Raw genomic sequence first — 18,967 nt, 5'->3', positions numbered from 1 at the left:
TTTCTTTTTTTGGGCCTTCCTTTTTTTCTTTGGCCTTTGTTTTTTTGGGGACAATGCTCTATTGAATGATGATCATCACACTTTTATTTATTTACAACTCAATTATTACAACTCGATTCTAAAACAAAGTATGACTCTATATGGATGCCTCCGGCGGTGTACCGGTATATGCAATGAATCAAGAGTGACAAGTATGAAAAATTTTATGAACGGTGGCTTTGCCACAAATACTATGTCAACTACATGATCATGCTAAGCAATATGGCAATGATGAATGTGTCATGATGAACTAGATGGTGGAAAGTTGCATGGCAATATATCTCAGAATGGCTATGGAAATGCCATAATAGGTAGGTATGGTGGCTGTTTTGAGGAAGGTATATGGTAGGTGTATGATACCGGCGAAGGGTGCGCGGTATTAGAGAGACTAGCAAAGGTGGAAGGGTGAGAGTGCGTATGATCCATGGACTCAACATTAGTCATAAAGAACTCATATACTTATTGCAAAAATCTAGAAGTTATCAAAGCAAAGTATTACGCACATGCTCCTAGGGGGATAGCTTGGTAGGAAAAGACCATCGCTTGTCCCCGACCGCCACTCATAAGGAAGACAATCAATAAATAAATCATGCTCCGACTTCATCACATAACGGTTCACCATACGTGCATGCTACGGGAATCACAAACTTTAACACAAGTATTCTTTAAATTCACAACTACTCAACTAGCATGACTTTAATATTATCACCTCCCATATCTCAAAACAATTATCATGCTTCAATCTTTTCTTAGTATTCAACACACTCAAAAGAAAGTTTCAAAAATCTTGAATACCAAGAATATTATTATTAAGCAAATTACCATGCTACTAAGAGACGCTCAAAATAATTTAAGTGAAGCATGAGAGATCAATAGTTTCTTTAAAACTAATCCACCACCGTGCTCTAAAAGATCTAAGTGAAGCACATAAGGCAAAATTATAACGCTCAAAAGATATAAGTGAAGCACATAGAGCAAAATTATCTAGCTCAAAAGATATAAGTGAAGCACATAGAGCAAAACTACTTAGCTCAAAAGATATAAGTGAAGCACATAGAGGAAAACTACTTAGCTCAAAAGATATAAGTGAAGCACATAGAGCAAAACTACTTAGCTCAAAAGATATAAGTGAAGCACATAGAGTATTCTATCAAATTTTAATTCATGTATGGCTCTCTCAAAAGGTGTGTAAAAAAGGATGATTGTGGCATACTAAGATACAAAGACACAAATAATACAAGACGCTCCAAGCAAAACACATATCATGTTGGTGAATAAAAATATAGCTCCAAGTAAATTACAGATGGAAGTGGACGAAAGAGGGGATGCCTTCCGGGGCATCCCCAAGCTTTGACTTTTTGGTGTCATTGGATTATCTTGGGGGTGCCATGGGCATCCCCAAGCTTAGGCTCTTGCCACTCCTTGTTCCATGATCCATCAAAAGAATTCACCCAAAACTTGAAAACTTCACAACACAAAACTCAAAATAGAAAACTCGTGAGCTCCGTTAGCGAGAGAAAACAAAATACCACTTCAAGGTACTGTAATGAACTCATTCTTTATTTATATTGGTGTTAAACCTACTGTATTCCAACTTCTCTATGGATTATAAACTATTTTACTAGCCACAGATTCATCAAAATAAGCAAACAACACACGAAAAACAGAATCTGTCAAAAACAGAACAGTGTGTTGTAATCTGTAGCTAGCGCAAGATCTGGAACCCCAAATATTCTAAAATAAATTTATGGACCTTAAGAATTTACCTATTAATCATGTGCAAAAAGAATTAACTAAATAGCACTCTTCAAATAAAAATGACAGCAGTTCTCGTGAGCGCTAAAGTTTCTGTTTTTTACAGCAAGTTCAACAAGACTTTCCCCAAGTCTTCCCAACGGTTCTACTTGGCACAAACACTAATTAAACACAAAAGACACAACCAAAACAGAGTCTAGATATTTATTTATTACTAAAGAGGAGCAAAAGGCAAGGAATACAAATAAAATTGGGTTGCCTCCCAACAAGCGCTATCGTTTAACGCCCCTAGCTAGGCATAAAAGCGAGGATAGATCTAGGTATTGCCATCTTTGGTAGGCAATCCATAAGTGGCTCTCATGATAGTTTCATATGCAAATTTTATTTTCTTTCTTGGAAAGTGTTCCGTGCCGTTTTTCAATGGAAATTGAAATCTAATATTCCCTTCCTTCACATCAATAATCGCACCAACCGTTCTAAGGAAAGGTCTACCAAGAATAATAGGGCAAGAAAGATTGCAATCTATATCAAGAACAATGAAATCTACGGGCACATAATTCCTATTTGCAACAATAAGAACATCATTAACCCTTCCCATAGGTTTCTTAATAGTGGAATCCGCAAGATGCAAGTTTAGAGAGCAATCATCAAAATTGCGGAAATCTAGTAAATCACACAAAGTTTTGGGAATAGTAGAGACACTAGCACCCAAATCACACAAATCGTAAAACTCATGATCTTTAATTTTAATTTTAATAGTTGGTTCCCACTCATCATATAGTTTTCTAGGGATAGAAACTTTCAACTCAAGTTTTTCTTCATAAGATTGCATCAAGGCAGCAACAATATGTTCGGTGAAGGCTTTATTTTGACTATAACCATGTGGAGAATTTAGCACAGATTGCAACAAGGAAATACAATCAATTAAAGAGAAACTTTCATAATTAAATTCCTTGAAATCCAATATAGTGGGTTTAGCAACATCTAGATTTTTATTTCTTTCAATCCCACTTTCATCAATTTCATCATTAAGATCTAAATACTCTGAATTTTTAGAACGCCTTCTAGGTAAAGGAAGATCATATTCAGTTTCATCAAGATTCATATTGCAAAACAAAGATTTAATAGGGGACACATCAATAACTTTTAGATCTTCATCTTGATTTTCATAGGAATTGGAGGAACACGCTTTAATAAAGGCATCTTTGGAAGCACGCATCCTAGCGGTTCTTTCCTTGCACTCATCAATGGAAATTCTCATGGCTTTGAGAGACTCATTGATATCATGCTTAGGAGGAATAGATCTAAGCTTTAAAGAATCAACCTCAAGAGAAGTAGAATCAACGTTCCTAGCCAAATCATCAACTTTAAGCAATTTCTCCTCAAGCAAAGCATTAAAATTCTTTTGTGAATTCATAAATTCTTTAACACTATTCTCAAATTCAGAGGGCATCTTATTATAATTTCCATATGAGTTGTAGTAGGAATTCCCATAATTATTAGAAGGATTACTAGGATATGGCCTAGGATTAAAATTCCCTCTATAAGCGTTGTTACCAAAATTATTCCTACCAACAAAATTCACATCCATAGATTCATTGTTATTCTCAATCAAAGTAGACAAAGGCATATCATTAGGATCAGAAGAAACACTCTTAGTAGCAAATAATTTCATAAGTTCATCCATCTTTCCACTCAACACATTAATTTCTTCTATCGCATTCACCTTTTTATTAGAAGATCTTTCAGTATGCCATTGAGAATAATTAACCATAATATTATCTAGGAGTTTAGTAGCATCTCCTAAAGTGATTTCCATAAAAGTGCCTCCCGCGACCGAATCTAAAAGATTTCTAGAAGCAAAATTCAATCCGGCATAAAAAATTTGTTGATCATCCACAAATTCAAACCATGAGTAGGGCAATTACGTATCATTAATTTCATTCTCTCCCAAGCTTGTGCAACATGTTCATGAACAAGTTGTTTAAAGTTCATAATATCGTTTCTAAGAGAGATGATCTTAGCGGGAGGAAAATACTTAGAGATAAAAGCATCGTTGCACTTGTTCCATGAATCAATACTATTCTTAGGCAAAGACGAAAACCAAGCTTTAGCACGATCTCTAAGCGAAAAAGGAAATAGCTTCAATTTAACGACATCATTATCGACATCTTTTTTATTTTGCATATCACATAAATCAACGAAGCTATTCAAATGAGTAGCGGCATCTTCACTAGGAAGGCCGGCGAATTGATCTTTCATAACATGATTCAACAAAGCAGTATTAATTTCACAAGATTCAGCATCGGTAAGAGGAGCAATCGGAGTGCTAAGGAAATCATTATCATTGGTATTGGTGAAGTCACACAATTTAGTATTATCTTGAGCCATCGCGACAAACAAGCAATCTAATACACGAGCAAACAAAAAGGCAAGCGGGCAAAAAGAGGCAAATAGAGAGGGAGGATAGAGAGAGAGGGCGAATAAAATGGCAAGGGTGAAGTGGGGGAGAGGAAAACGAGAGGCAAATGGCAAATAATTTAATGCGAGAGATAGGGATTGTGATGGGTACTTGGTATGTTGACTTTTTGTGTAGACTCCCCGGCAACGGCGCCAGAAATCCTTCTTGCTACGTCTTGAGCTTGCGTTGGTTTTCCCCGAAGAGGAAGGGATGATGCAGCAGACTAGCGTAAGTATTTCCCTCAGTTTTTGAGAACCAAGGTATCAATCCAGTAGGAGGCCACGCTCAAGTCCCTCGTACCCGCACAAAATGATAGCTACTCGCAACCAACGCGATTAGGGGTTGTCAATCCCTTCACGGTCACTTACGAGAGTAAGATATGATTGATATAATATTTTTGGTATTTTTTGTATAAAGATACAAAGTAAAAAGTAAAAGCAAAGTAAAAAAGCAAAGCAAGATTAAAGTGATGGAGATTGATATGATGAGAATAGACCCGGGGGCCATAGGTTTCACTAGTGGCTTCTCTCAAGAGCATAAGTATTCTATGGTGGGTGAACAAATTACTGTTGAGCAATTGACAGAATTGAGCATAGTTATGAGAATATCTAGGCATGATCATGTATATAGGCATCACGTCATGACAAGTAGACCGAAACGATTCTGCATCTACTACTATTACTCCACTCATCGACCGTTATCCAGCATGCATCTAGAGTATTAAGTTAAAAAATAGAGTAACGCCTTAAGCAAGATGACATGATGTAGAGAGATAAATTCATGCAATATGAAATAAACCCCATCTTGTTATCCTCGATGGCAACTATACAATACATTCCTTGCTGCCCCTTCTGTCACTGGGTAAGGACACCGCAAGATCGAACCCAAAGCTAAGCACTTCTCCCATGGCAAGAACTACCAATCTAGTTGGCCAAACCAAACGGATAATTCGAAGAGACTTGCAAAGATAACCAATCATACATAAAAGAATTCAGAGAAGATTCAAATATTATTCATAGATAGACTTGATCATAAACCCACAATTCATCGGTCTCAACAAACACACCGCAAAAAGAAGATTACATCGAATAGATCTCCAAAAGAGAGGGGGAGAACTTTGTATTGAGATTCAAAGAGAGAGAAGAAGCCATCTAGCTACTAACTATGGACCCGAAGGTCTGAGGTAAACTACTCACACTTCATCGGAGGGGCTAGGATGATGTAGAAGCCCTCCGTGATGACGGCCCTCTTCCAGCGGAGCTCCGGAACAAGCCCCAAGATGGGATCTCGTGGATACAGAAAGTTGCGGCGGTGGAATTAGGTTTTTGGCTCCTGTTCTGATCATTTGGGGGTACGTAGGTATATATAGGAGGAAGGAGTACATCGGTGGAGCACCGAGGGGCCCATGAGGCAGGGGGCGTGCCCTAGGGGGGGGCGCCCCCCACCCTTGTGACCTCCTCTTTGACTCCCCGGAGTAGGGTCCAAGTCTCCTGGATCACGTTCGGTGAGAAAATCACGTTCCCGAAGATTTTATTCCGTTTGGACTCTGTTTGATATTCTGTTTCTCCGAAACACTGAAATAGGCAAAAAACAACAATTCTGGGCTGGGCCTCCAGTTAATAGGTTAGTCCCAAAAATAATATAAAAGTGGAAAATAAAGCCCAATATAGTCCAAAATAGTAGATAATATAGCATGGAGAAATCAAAAATTATAGATACGTTGGAGATGTATCAGATAGAACCTATGGCTGAGGCATAGAGAATGCCTTTCATTTTCTCTCTATCTTTTGCAATGGTCGGGCATTGAGTCTGACTCAACTTCACACCTTGTAATACAGGCAAGAACCCTTTCTTTGACTGATCCATTTTGAACTTCTTCAAAACTTTATTAAGGTATGTGCTTTGTGAAAGTCCAATTAAGCGTCTTGATCTATCTCTATAGATCTTGATGCCCAATATATATGCAGCTTCACCAAGGTCTTTCATTGAAAAATTTGTATTCAAGTATCCTTTTATGCTATCCAAAAATTCTGTACTATTTCCAATCAACAATATGTCATTCACATATAATATTAGAAATGCTACAGAGCGCCCACTCACTTTCTAGTCAATACAGGCTTCTCCAAAAGTCTGTATAAAACCATATGCTTTGATCATACTATCAAAGCATATATTCCAACTCCGAGATGCTTGCACCAGTCCATAAATGAATCACTGGAGCTTGCACACTCTGTTAGCACCTTTTGGATCGACAAAACCTTCTGGTTTCATCATATACAATTCTTCTTTAAGAAATCCATTAAGGAATGCGGTTTTGACATCCATTTGCCAAATTTCGTAATCATAAAATGCGGTAATTGCTAACATGATTCGGACAGACTTAAGCATCGCTACGGGTGAGAAGGACTCATCATAGTCAACTCCTTGAACTTGTCGAAAACCTTTCGCAACAAGTCGAGCTTTGTAGACAGTAACATTACCGTCAGCATCAGTCTTCTTCTTGAAGATCCATTTATTCTTATGGCTTTCCGATCATCGGGCAAATCATCCAAAGTCCACACTTTGTTCTCATACATGGATCCCATCTCAGATTTCATGGCCTCAAGCCATTTCGCGGAATCTGGGCTCATCATTGCTTCATCATAGTTCGTAGGTTCGTCATGGTCTAGTAACATGACTTCCAGAACAGGATTACTGTACCACTCTGGTGCGGACCATACTCTGGTTGACCTACGAGGTTCGGTAGTAACTTGATCTGAAGTTTCATGATCATCATCATTAGCTTCCTCACTAATTGGTGTAGGAATGACTGGAACTGATTTCTGTGATGAACTACTTTCCAATTCGGGAGAAGGTACAATTATCTCATCAAGTTCTACTATCCTCCCACTCACTTTTTTCGAGAGAAACTCCTTCTCTAGAAAGGATCCATTCTTAGCAATGAATATCTTGCCTTCGGATCTGTGATAGAAGGTGTAGCCAAGAGTTTCCTTTGGTATCCTATGGAGATACATTTCCCCGATTTGGGTTCGAGCTTATCAGGTTGAAGCTTTTTCACATAAGCATCGCAACCCCAAACTTTAAGAAACGACAGCTTAGGTTTCTTGCCAAACCACTATTCATATGGTGTCGTCTCAATGGATTTAGATGGTGCCCTATTTAACGTGAATGCAGCCGTCTCTAAAGCATAACCCCATAATGATAGCAGTAAATCGGTAAGAGACATCATAGATCGCACCATATCTAATAAACTACTGTTATGATGTTCGAACACACCATTAGGCTGTGGTGTTCCAGGTGGCGTGAGTTGCGAAACTATTCCACATTGTTTCAAATGAAGACCAAACTCGTAACTCAAATATTCGCCTCCACGATCAGATCGTAGAAACTTTATTTTCTTGTTACGATGATTTTCCCCTTCACTCTGAATTTCTTTGAACTTTTCAAAATGTTTCAGACTTATGTTTCATTAAGTAGATATACCCATATCTGCTCAAATCATCTGTGAAGATCAGAAAATAGCGATACCCGCCGCGAGCCTTGACACGTCTCCAACTTATCTATAATTTTTATAGTCCCATGCTATTATATTAACTGTTTTGGATGTTTAATGGGCTTTAATATGCCCTTTTATATTATTTTTGGGACTAACCTATTAATCGGAGGCCAAGTGCCAGTTTCTGTTTTTTTGTGCCTATTTTAGAGTTTCCTAGAAAAGGAATACCAAACGGAATGAAACCTTCGCGATGATATTTCTTGGACCGAAATCAAACCAGAAGACTTGGAGTTGAAGTCTGGAACTCCGTGAGGCGGCCACGAGGTAGGAGGGCACTCCCAAGGGGGTAGGCGCGCCCCCACGCTTGTGGGCCCCATGTAGCTCCACCGACGTACTTCTTTCGACTATATATACTCTTATAACCTAGATCGATCATAGAGAGCCACATAACCACTTTTCCACCGCCGCAACCTTCTGTACCCGTGAGATCCCATCTTGGGGCCTTTTCCAGTGATCTGCCAGAGGGGGAATCGAGCACGAAGGGCTTCTACATCAACACCATAGCCTCTTTGATGAAGCATGAGTATTTTATCATAGACCTGTGGGTCCATACTTATTAGCTACATGGGTTCTTCTCTCTCTTTGATTCTCAATACAAAGTTCTCCTCGATGTTCTTGGAGATCTATTCAATGTAATACTATTTTTCGGTGTGTTTTCCGAGATCCGATGAATTGCGGGTTTATGAACAAGATTATCTATGAATATATTGGTTCTTTTATGAATTCTTATATGCATGATTTGATATCTTTGCAAGTCTCTTCGAATTATCGGTTTAGTTTGGCCTACTAGATTGATCTTTCTTGCAATGGGAGAAGTGCTTAGCTTTGGGTTTAATCTTGCGGTGTCCTTTCCCAGTGACAGTAGTGGAAGCAAGGCACGTATTGTATTGTTGCCATCGAGGATAAAAAGATGGGGTTTATATCATATTGCTTGAGTTTATCCCTCTACATCATGTCATCTTGCTTAATGCGTTACTCTGTTGTTACGAACTTAATACTCTAGATGCATGCTGGATAGCGGTTGATGTGTGGAGTAATAGTAGTACATGCAGAATCGTTTCGATCTACTTGACGCGGGCATGATGCCTATATTCATGATCATTGCCTAGATATTCTCATAACTATGCACTTTTCTATCAATTGCTCAGCAGTAATTTGTTCACCCACCGTAATACATGCTATCTTGAGAGAAGCCACAAGTGAAACCTATGGCCCCCGGGTCTCTTTCTTACTATATTGCATCTCTTTTATTTACATCGCATCTCGTTCACTATTTTGCAATTATTACTTTTCAATCTATACAACAAAAATACCAAAAATATTTACTTTACTATCTCTATTAGATCTCACTTTTGCAAGTGACCGTGAAGGGATTGACAACCCCTTTATCGCGTTGGTTGTGAGGTTCTTGATTGTTTGTGCAGGTACTAGGTGACTTGTGCGTTGTCTCCTACTGGATTGATACCTTGGTTCTCAAAAACGGAGGGACATACTTACGCTACTTTGCTGCATCACCCTTTCCTCTTCAAGGGAAAACCAACGCATGCTCAAGAGGTAGCAAGTAGGATTTCTGGCGCCATTGCCGGGGAGATCTATGCCAAGTCAAGACATACCAAGTACCCATCATAAACACTTCTCCCTCGCATTACATTATTTTCCATTCGCCTCTCGTTTTCCTCTCCCCCACTTCTAAAAAGATTTTTGAAAACCTTTGCCTTTTCTTCACCCCTCTTCCGTTTGTCTCTTTTTCCTTGCTTATTGTTAGTTCGCGTGTAGATCGTTTGTTTCGCCTTCATGGCTAGCTCTCCTATCATTGTTAATACTCCCGATAATGAAGTTCTTACTTTTAAACAAAGGGAGGGAGAAAACCTAAATGATGCTTGGTATAGAATTTGCAATGCTCAAAATAGATGTACTAGAAAGCAATCTTCTTCCGTTCTTCTTCACAATTTTTACATAGGCATCACTCCTTGGTATAGATATGTTCTTGACATCATTACTGGAGGGAATTTCTTGGGAAGCCATACTTTTGATTCTTATAATGCTATGATAGATTTGTTAGTCCCATCACCTCTTTTGGTCAATGGAACTATTTTAACTTTGGAACATGTGATGCAAAGGCTTGATATTATTGAAAATAAAATTGCCACTGTAGAGTTAATTAAAAATTTGGATAAAAAGATCCACAACCAAATTACTGAATATGGATCTAAGGTACGAGTTACTCTGAAAAATCTTAAGGAAAATGAACCCATAGTTAATGAGAAGATAGATCAAGATTCCACTAGAATTGATAAACTCGAATATATTATTACCAACTTGGGGACCGCTTTTTCTGTCGTTAAAAATAACTCAAATCCTCCTCCTACCAAAGTTGCCAAGTTTATCTATGTTCCTAAAAATAATGGTGAATCTTCTAGTAAGAAAAATGAACCTTTTGCTACAAATGAACTTCCTGATTTCTTGACTAGGAGTTTGATCATTAGCAAAAACAAAGAACCTCCTAAGGGTTATGAGTGTTCAATTGAGGAATTGCATACCGAAGATGACAATACCGAGATCTATTCTTGTTTTTATGCCTAGCTAGGGGCGTTAAACGATAGCGCTTGTTGGGAGGCAACCCCATTTTATTTTTGTTCTTTGCCTTTTGCTCCTATTTAGTAATAAATAATTCATCTAGCCTCTGTTATGATTGTGTTTTTATGTTTTAATTAGTGTTTTTTCCAAGTAAAGCCTTTAGGATCTTCTTGGGTGATCGTTGTTTGATCTTGCTGATAAAAACAGAAAGTATGCACTCACAAAAATAATTTTCATTTTTTACCAACGAGTGATTAAATACCAATTCCAACTGCAGTAGATAAATATACAAATTGTCCCGGTCTTCCTAATTTTTCAAAAAATTGGAGTTACAGAAGTATTTGAAACCTATAGATTGTTCTGTTTTTGACAGATTCTGTTTTCCATGTGTTGTTTGCTTATTTTGATGAATCTATGGCTAGTATCGGGGGGTATGAACCATAAAGAAGTTGGAATACATTAGGTTTAATACCAACATAAATAAAGAATGAATTCATTACAATACCTTAAAGTGGTGGTTTGTTTTCTTATACTAACGGAGCTCATGAGATTTTCTGTTTAGTTTTGTGTTGTGAAGTTTTCAAGTTTTGGGGTATAGATTTGATGGATTTTGTAACAAGGAGTGGAAAGAGCCTAAGGTTGGGGATGTCCAAGGCACCCCAAGGTAAAATTCAAGGACAACCAAAATCCTAAGCTTGGGGATGCCCTGGAAGGCATCCCCTCTTTCGTCTTCGTCTATCGATAACTTTACTTGAGGCTATATTTTTATTCACCACATGATATGTGTTTTGCTTGGAGCGTCTTGTATGATATGAGTCATTGCTTTTTAGTTTACCACAATAATCCTTATTGTACACACCTTTTGGGAGAGACATGCATGAATCGAAATTTATTAGAATACTCTATGTGCTTCACTTATATCTTTTGAGCTAGATAATTTTGCTCTAGTGCTTCACTTATATCTTTTTAGAGCATGGTGGTGGTTTTATTTTATAGAAATTGTTTATCTCTCATGATTCACTTATATTATTTTGAGGGTCTTTTAGAACAGCATGGTAATTTTCTTTGGCTATAAAATTAGTCCAAATATGATAGGCATCCAAGATGGGTATAATAAAAACTTTCATATAAAGTGCATTGAATACTATGAGAAGTTTGATTCATTATGATTGTTTTGAGATATGAAGATGGTGATATTAGAGTCATGCTAGTTGAGTAGTTGTGAATTTGAGAGATACTTGCGTTAAAGTTTGTGATTCCCGTAGCATGCACATATGGTGAACCGTTATGTGATGAAGTCGGAGCATGGTTTATTTATTGATTGTCTTCCTTATGAGTGGCGGTTGGGGACGAGCGATGGTCTTTTCCTACCAATCTATCCCCCTAGGAGCATGCGCATAATACTTTGTTTCGATAACTAATAGATTTTTGCAATGAGTATGTGAGTTCTTTATGACTAATGTTGAGTCCATGGACAATATGCACTCTCACCCTTCCACCATTGCTAGCCTCTCTAGTACCACACAACTTTCGCTGGTACCATAAACCCACCATATACCTTCCTCAAAACAACCACCATACCTACCTAGTATGGCATTTCCATAGCTATTCCAAGATATATTGCCATGAAACTTTCAACCGTTCCATTTTTTATGACACGCTCCATCATTGTCATATTGCTTTGCATGATCATGTAGTTGGCATCGTATTTGTGGCAAAGCCACCGTTCAAAATTTTTCATACATGTCACTCTTGATTCATTGCACCTCCCGGTACACCTCCGGAGGCATTCACATAGAGTCATATTTTGTTCTAAGTATCGAGTTGTAATTCTTGAGTTGTAAGTAAATAAAAGTGTAATCATCATCATTATTAGAGCATTGTCCCATGTGAGGAAAGGATGATGGAGACTATGATTCCCCCACAAGTTAGGATGAGACTCCAGACGAAAAATAATAGAAAAGGGAAAAAAGAGGCCATAAAAAAGAGAAAGGCCCAAATAAAAAATGAGAGAAAATGGAGAAGGGATAATGCTACTATCCTTTTTCCACACTTGTGCTTCAATGTAGCACCGTGATCTTCATGATAGGGAGTCTCATATTTTGTCACTTTCATATACTAGTGGAATTTTTCATTATAGAACTTGGCTGGTATATTGCAATGATGGGCTTCCTCAAAATGCCCTAGGTCTTCGTGATCAAGCGAGTTGGATGCACACCCACTTATTTTCTTTTTGAGCTTTCATACACTTATAGCTCTAGTGCATCCGTTGCATGGCAATCCCTACTCACTCACATTGATATCTATTGATGGGCATCTCCATAGCCCGTTGATACGCCTAGTTGATGTGAGACTATCTTCTCCTTTTTGTCTTCTCCACAACCACCATTCTATTCCACATATAGTGCTATATCCATGGATCACGCTCATGTATTGCGTGAAGATTGAAAAAAGTTTGAGAACATCAAAAGTATGAAACAATGGCTTGGCTTGTCATCGGGGTTGTGCATGTTTTAAATATTTTGTGTGATGAAGATAGAGCATAGCTAGACTATATGATTTTGTAGGGATAACTTTCTTTGGCCATGTTATTTTGAGAAGACATGATTACTTTATTAGTATGCTTGAAGTATTATTATTTTTATGTCAATATTAAACTTTTGTCTTGAATCTTTTGGATCTGAACATCCCTACCACAATAAAGAAAATTACATTGATAATTATGTTAGGTAGCATTCCACATCAAAAATTCCGTTTTTATCATTTACCTACTCGAGGACAAGCAGGAATTAAGGTTGGGGATGCTTGATATGTCTCCAACCTATCTATAATTTTTAATTGTTACGTGCTATTATATTATTTGTTTTGGATGTTTAATGGGCTTTAATATGCTCTATATTATTTTTGGGACTAACCTATTAAACGGAGGCCCAGTGCCAGTTTTTGTTTTTTTGCCTATTTAAGAGTTTCGCGGAAAAGGAATACCAAACGGAATGAAACCTTCGCGATGATCTTTCTTGGACTGAAAGCAAACCATAAGACTTGGAGTTGAAGTCTAGAACTTTGTGAGGCGGCCACGAGGCAGGATGGCGCGCCCAGGGGGGTAGGCGCGCCCCCACCCTTGTGGGACCCACGCAGCTCCATCGACGTACTTCTTCCGCCCATATATACTCTTATACCCTAGATCAATCGCAGGGAGCCACAAAACCACTTTTCCACCGTCGCAACCTTCTGTACCCATGAGATCCCATCTTGGGGCCTTTTCTGGTGATTTGCCGGAGGGGGAATCAATCATGGAGGGCTTCTACATCAACACCATAGCCTCTCCGATGAAGCGTGAGTAGTTTACCGCAGACCTTCGGGTCCATAGTTATTAGCTAGATGGCTTCTTCTCTCTCTTTGATTCTCAGTACAAATTTCTCCTCGATGTTCTTGGAGATCTATTCAACGTAATACTCTTTTGCGGTGTGTTTGCTGAGATCCGATGAATTGTGGGTTTATGGACAAGATTATTTATGAATATTATTTGGTTCTTTTACAAATTCTTATATGCATGATTTGATATCTTTGCAAGTCTCTTCGAATTATCGGTTTAGTTTGGCCTACTAGATTGATCTTTCTTGCAATGGGAGAAGTGCTTAGTTTTGGGTTCAATCTTGCGGTGTCCTTTCCCAGTGACAGTAGGGGCAGCAAGGCACGTAATGTATTGTTGCCATCAAGGATAAAAAGATGGGGTTTATATCATATTGCTTGAGTTTATCCCTCTACATCATGTTATCTTGCCTAATGCGTTACTCTGTTCTTATGAACTTAATACTCTAGATGCATGTTGGATAGCGGTCGATGTGTGGAGTAATAGTAGTAGATGCAGAATCATTTCGATCTACTTGACACGGACATGATGCTTATATTAATGATCATTGCCTAGATATTCTCATAACTATGCACTTTTCTATCAATTGCTCGGCAGTAAGTTGTTCACCCACCGTAATACATGTTATCTTAAGAGAAGCCACTAGTGAAACCTATGGCCCCTGAGTCTCTTTCTTTTTATATTACATCTCTTTTATTTACATTGCATCTCTTTTACTATTTTGCAATCTTTACTTTTCAATCTATACAACAAAAATACCAAAAATATTTACTTTACTATCTCTATTAGATCTCACTTTTGCAAGTGACCGTGAAGGGATTAACAACCCCTTTATCACATTGGTTGCGAGGTTCTTGATTGTTTTTGCAGGTACTAGGTGACTTGTGCATTGTCTCCTACTGGATTGATACCTTGGTTCTCAAAAACTAAGGGAAATACTCACGCTACTTTGCTACATCACCCTTTCCTCTTCAAGGGAAAACCAACGCATGCTCAAGAGGTAGCAAGCCTCAACACTCATTGAACCGCATACATCAGTATGTATTATTTCCAGTAAGTCAGTGGCTCGCTCCATTGTTCCAGAGAATGGAGTCTTAGTCATCTTGCCCATGAGGCATGGTTCGCAAGCATCAAGTGATTCCAAAAGTCCATCAACATGGAATTTCTTCATGCGCTTTACACCAATATGACCTAAATGGTAGTGCCACAAATAAGTTGCACTATCATTATTAACTTTGCATCTTTTGGTTTCAATATTATGAATATGTGTATTACTATGAACGAGATTCAACAAAAATAGACCACTCATCAAGGGTGCATGACCATAAAAGATATTACTCATATAAATAGAGCAACCATTATTCTCTGATTTAAATGAATAATCGTCTCGCATCAAACAAGATCCAGATATGATGTTCATGCTCAACGTGTAGGGGAATGCGGCAGAAAATAAAAATTCCCGGTATAGCGAGCACACCCAGGACCACTATGGAGACTGCATACAAGGTTTGATCTGATCCGTATCGACTCGTAATGCAGCGGAAGAAGAGTCAGTGGAGATCATCGGTGCAGATCCCCGCAGCTAGGATTTACAACCTCCCAACCGCGAGGATGTACTCCCTCTCCGGATAGCCCTTCCGGAGGCAGTCGGACAGTCCCCCGGACGATGTCGCGGACAGCCCTTCGGGAGGACCCTCGAAACTTGGACGGTAACTCGGACAGCCCTTTGGGAGGATACTCGAACAACCCCTCAGGCAAAAGATCGAAACTACAATCTCTCTATGGGGTTGCACACATACGGTTTCAGCGATCCGGTAGGGCTTCGTCGTCCAGAACTAGTTCCCGCCAGAACCCAGACAGCCTTTCGGCTCTACGAAACTATTTCGCTGGGTGGGAGAGAGAAGCCAGAAAAGTCATGTCATGTGTATGAGATCAAGGGATGAAAAGATGGCACCCTCACCTCCTCTATTTATAGGAAAACCAAGGGGTAGTGTGCCTCCACAAATTACCAAAAAAACCCATGCTTTAGGTCACATATGAGGGGTTTATGGGCAAAATGGGATGCCATGTGGAGCTCCATGGAGCTCCACCATTCTTGGCCGGCCACCCCCTTGGGGGCCCCACATGAGGGGCTTCCTTGGCCCCCAAGCCCTTCTAGAAGCCTTTTTGCAAAAGCCCTAAAAGGTGGCTTTCCAAAAAAATATCCATAAAGTGATTTTCACAATTCACGGCGACTTTTTTCAGCGTCCGTTCGATCTGAAAATATTTTTGTGGGCTTAGAACATTTCCAGTACCCACTAAAATAATTTTCAACGCATTCTGAAAAAATTCCGGTTTAGTGATTTTCATCTTTGAAACGCATTTGCAGTGGCTCTGGCAGCTCCGAAACATTTTCAGTTTTTATCCCAGAAAATTCCAAAAAGTTTCCAGAATGATTCTGGCACCCTCCAAGAATTATCAGGCATGTGCCGAAACCAATTTGACTTAATAGTATATCCTGAAACAACTTTTCGGTTTCATCGAAACTCATCCGATGGCCTCTCTCTGCGGAGCTTTTTCGCTATCCGGAACTTTTACAGTGTCCGAAACTTTTTCAGTGATCTTCTCTCAGACTCCCTGTCTAGTATTCAGCAGATAGATGACCCTTAAGCGTGTGACCCTATAGGTTCGGTGAAGTATAGACATGACCCGGAACCCCTTCCGATCAATGATCAACATCGGAGCCGTGGACACCCATATTGACCCATGTACCCACACGAATAAGTATTCGAGTGAACCTCCAATTGCAGTGAGCTATTCCTGTTGCTTCGCGATATGTCACAAACACCCGAGGTGAGATTTATTGCATCCCCATGGACGAACAAATTTTCCACCATGGAAGTTACCTCGTTACCGGTTTTGTTCTCTTTTCTCATTTCCGTGTTCCGGCATCCCAGTGATCAAATCACAAGGTGTCTGGCCAGACGATTATGGATACCGTAACACCAAGAGGGACCGAGAATATCTCTCCATCGTCGGAGGAGCAAATCCCAATATTGAGCTATCATGTTACTTTCCATACTTTTCCGTGAACCCGAAAACCGCTGTAATAGCCACCTAGTTACGGATGACGTTTAACAAACCCCAAAGTTCACGAAGCAAGCACGAAGGAACTCGATACTATCATGGTCTGAGGAATTATGCAAACATTAACTATCTCTGTGATATTAACCATAAACTTATGATGAAAAGAATCTCATAGCATAACATCAATTTAGGTCGATTCGACACAAGTGTTCTACCAACATCGTGCCCTCAAAATTGCCAGCATAGACATGCCCATGATCAGGAGAACATGATCATCATGCAATACATGAGCCAGTCTTAGAGGCAATACTAGGAATACATTTTACCATTTAGTACACCACACATGCACATGAGTTTCCCTCCGAGCCTCGTGGATATTGCAGACTCGAGAATCATTGCAGTTATAGCATGGAAGCTAAACATTCATTACAAACTTTGGAGACACAAAATAACTGTTACTACTGCCTCTAGGGCATATCTCCTACAGACTCCCACTTGCACTAGAGTCATAATCCAGTTACATGGTTTCCCTAACACCAATGGCTATCCGGTACTGCTCATGCTTTGCTCGTGGTAGAGGCTTTGTCATCAGGTCTGACACATTCAGATCCGCGTGAACTTTGCATACTTTCACTAAACCCGCTTCGACATGATGTCAAATGAGTTTATATTTGCGTTCAATATGTCTTGTCTGATGGTGCGAACTTGGCTCCCTTGCCTGAGCCACGACGCCATTATTATCACAATAGATCTCCACCGGGTCCTAGGCACTAGGAATCACACCAAGGTCTTCAAGAAATTGCTTGATCCATACCGCCTCCTTGGAGGCTTGTGAAGCAGCAACATATTCCGCCTCCGTCATAGAATCTGCCACAGTCTTTTGTTTGTAACTTTTCCAATCTACTGCGCCACCGTTCAATATAAAAACATAGCCTGATTGAGATTTGAAGTCATCTGGGTCAGTCATGAAGCCTGCATTAGTGTAACCACTTACAATGAGATCTTCATCACCTCCATACACAAGGAGTAAATCCTTGGTCCTTCTGAGGTACTTAAGAATACCCTTGATTGCGGCCCAGTGTTCCAATCCTGGATCACTTTGGTATCAGCTGCTAACACTTGGCGCATAGGAAACAGCAGGTCTTGTACATAGCATGGCATACATAATAGAACCAACTGTCGATGCATATGGAACATCATTCATTTGTACTCGCTCATCGAGAGTTCGAGGACACTGATTCTTGCAAAGCACTGTGCCAGGTGACATGGGGAGAAGGCCCTTCTTGGAGTTCTCCATGTTGAACCTTTTCAACACCTTGTCAATGTACGTGCTTTGGCTAAGCGCTATCAGGTGTTTTGTTCGATCTCTATAGATTCTGATGCCCAATACATATACTGCTTCGCCTAAGTCTTTCATTGAAAAGCTCTTCTTTAATGAGTCTTCTATTTCTCTAAGAAAATTTAGGTCATTTCCAATCAATAATATGTCATCCACATACAAGATTAGAAATGCTTTTGCGCTCCCACTAAACTTCTTGTAAACACAAGATTCTTCGTCATTCTTGATGAAGCCAAATTCTTTGACCACTTCATCAAAACGAATGTTCCAGCTCCTTGATGCTTGCTCCAGACCATAAATGGCTTTCTAAAGTTTGCATACCTTTCCAGCATCCTTATGAACGACAAAACCTTCTAGTTGTATCATGTATACATCCTCTTTGAGGTTTCCATCTAGGAAAGCCGTTTTGACATCCATCTACCATATTTCATAATCGAAATACGTAGCAATTGCTAGTAATATCCAAACAGAGCTAAGCATAGCTACAAGCGAGAAAGTCTCGTCGTAATCTGATACGTCTCCAACATATCTATAATTTTTGATTGCTCCATACTATATTATCTACCATTTTGGACATTATCGGCTTTATTATCCACTTTTATATTATTTCTGGGACTAACCTATTAACCGGAGGCCCAGCCCAGAATTGCTGTTTTTTTGCCTATTTTAGGGTTTCGAAGAAAAGGAATATCAAACGGAGTCCAAACGGAATGAAACCTTCGGGAACGTGATTTTCTCACCGAACATGATCCAGGAGACTTGGACCCTACGTCAAGAAACAAAGGAGGAGGCCACGAGGTA

The sequence above is a fragment of the Triticum dicoccoides genome, chromosome 2A (genome assembly GCF_002162155.2).
Source record: "Triticum dicoccoides isolate Atlit2015 ecotype Zavitan chromosome 2A, WEW_v2.0, whole genome shotgun sequence".
NCBI lineage: Eukaryota > Viridiplantae > Streptophyta > Magnoliopsida > Poales > Poaceae > Triticum > Triticum dicoccoides.
Note: the sequence above shows the minus strand (reverse complement) of the source record.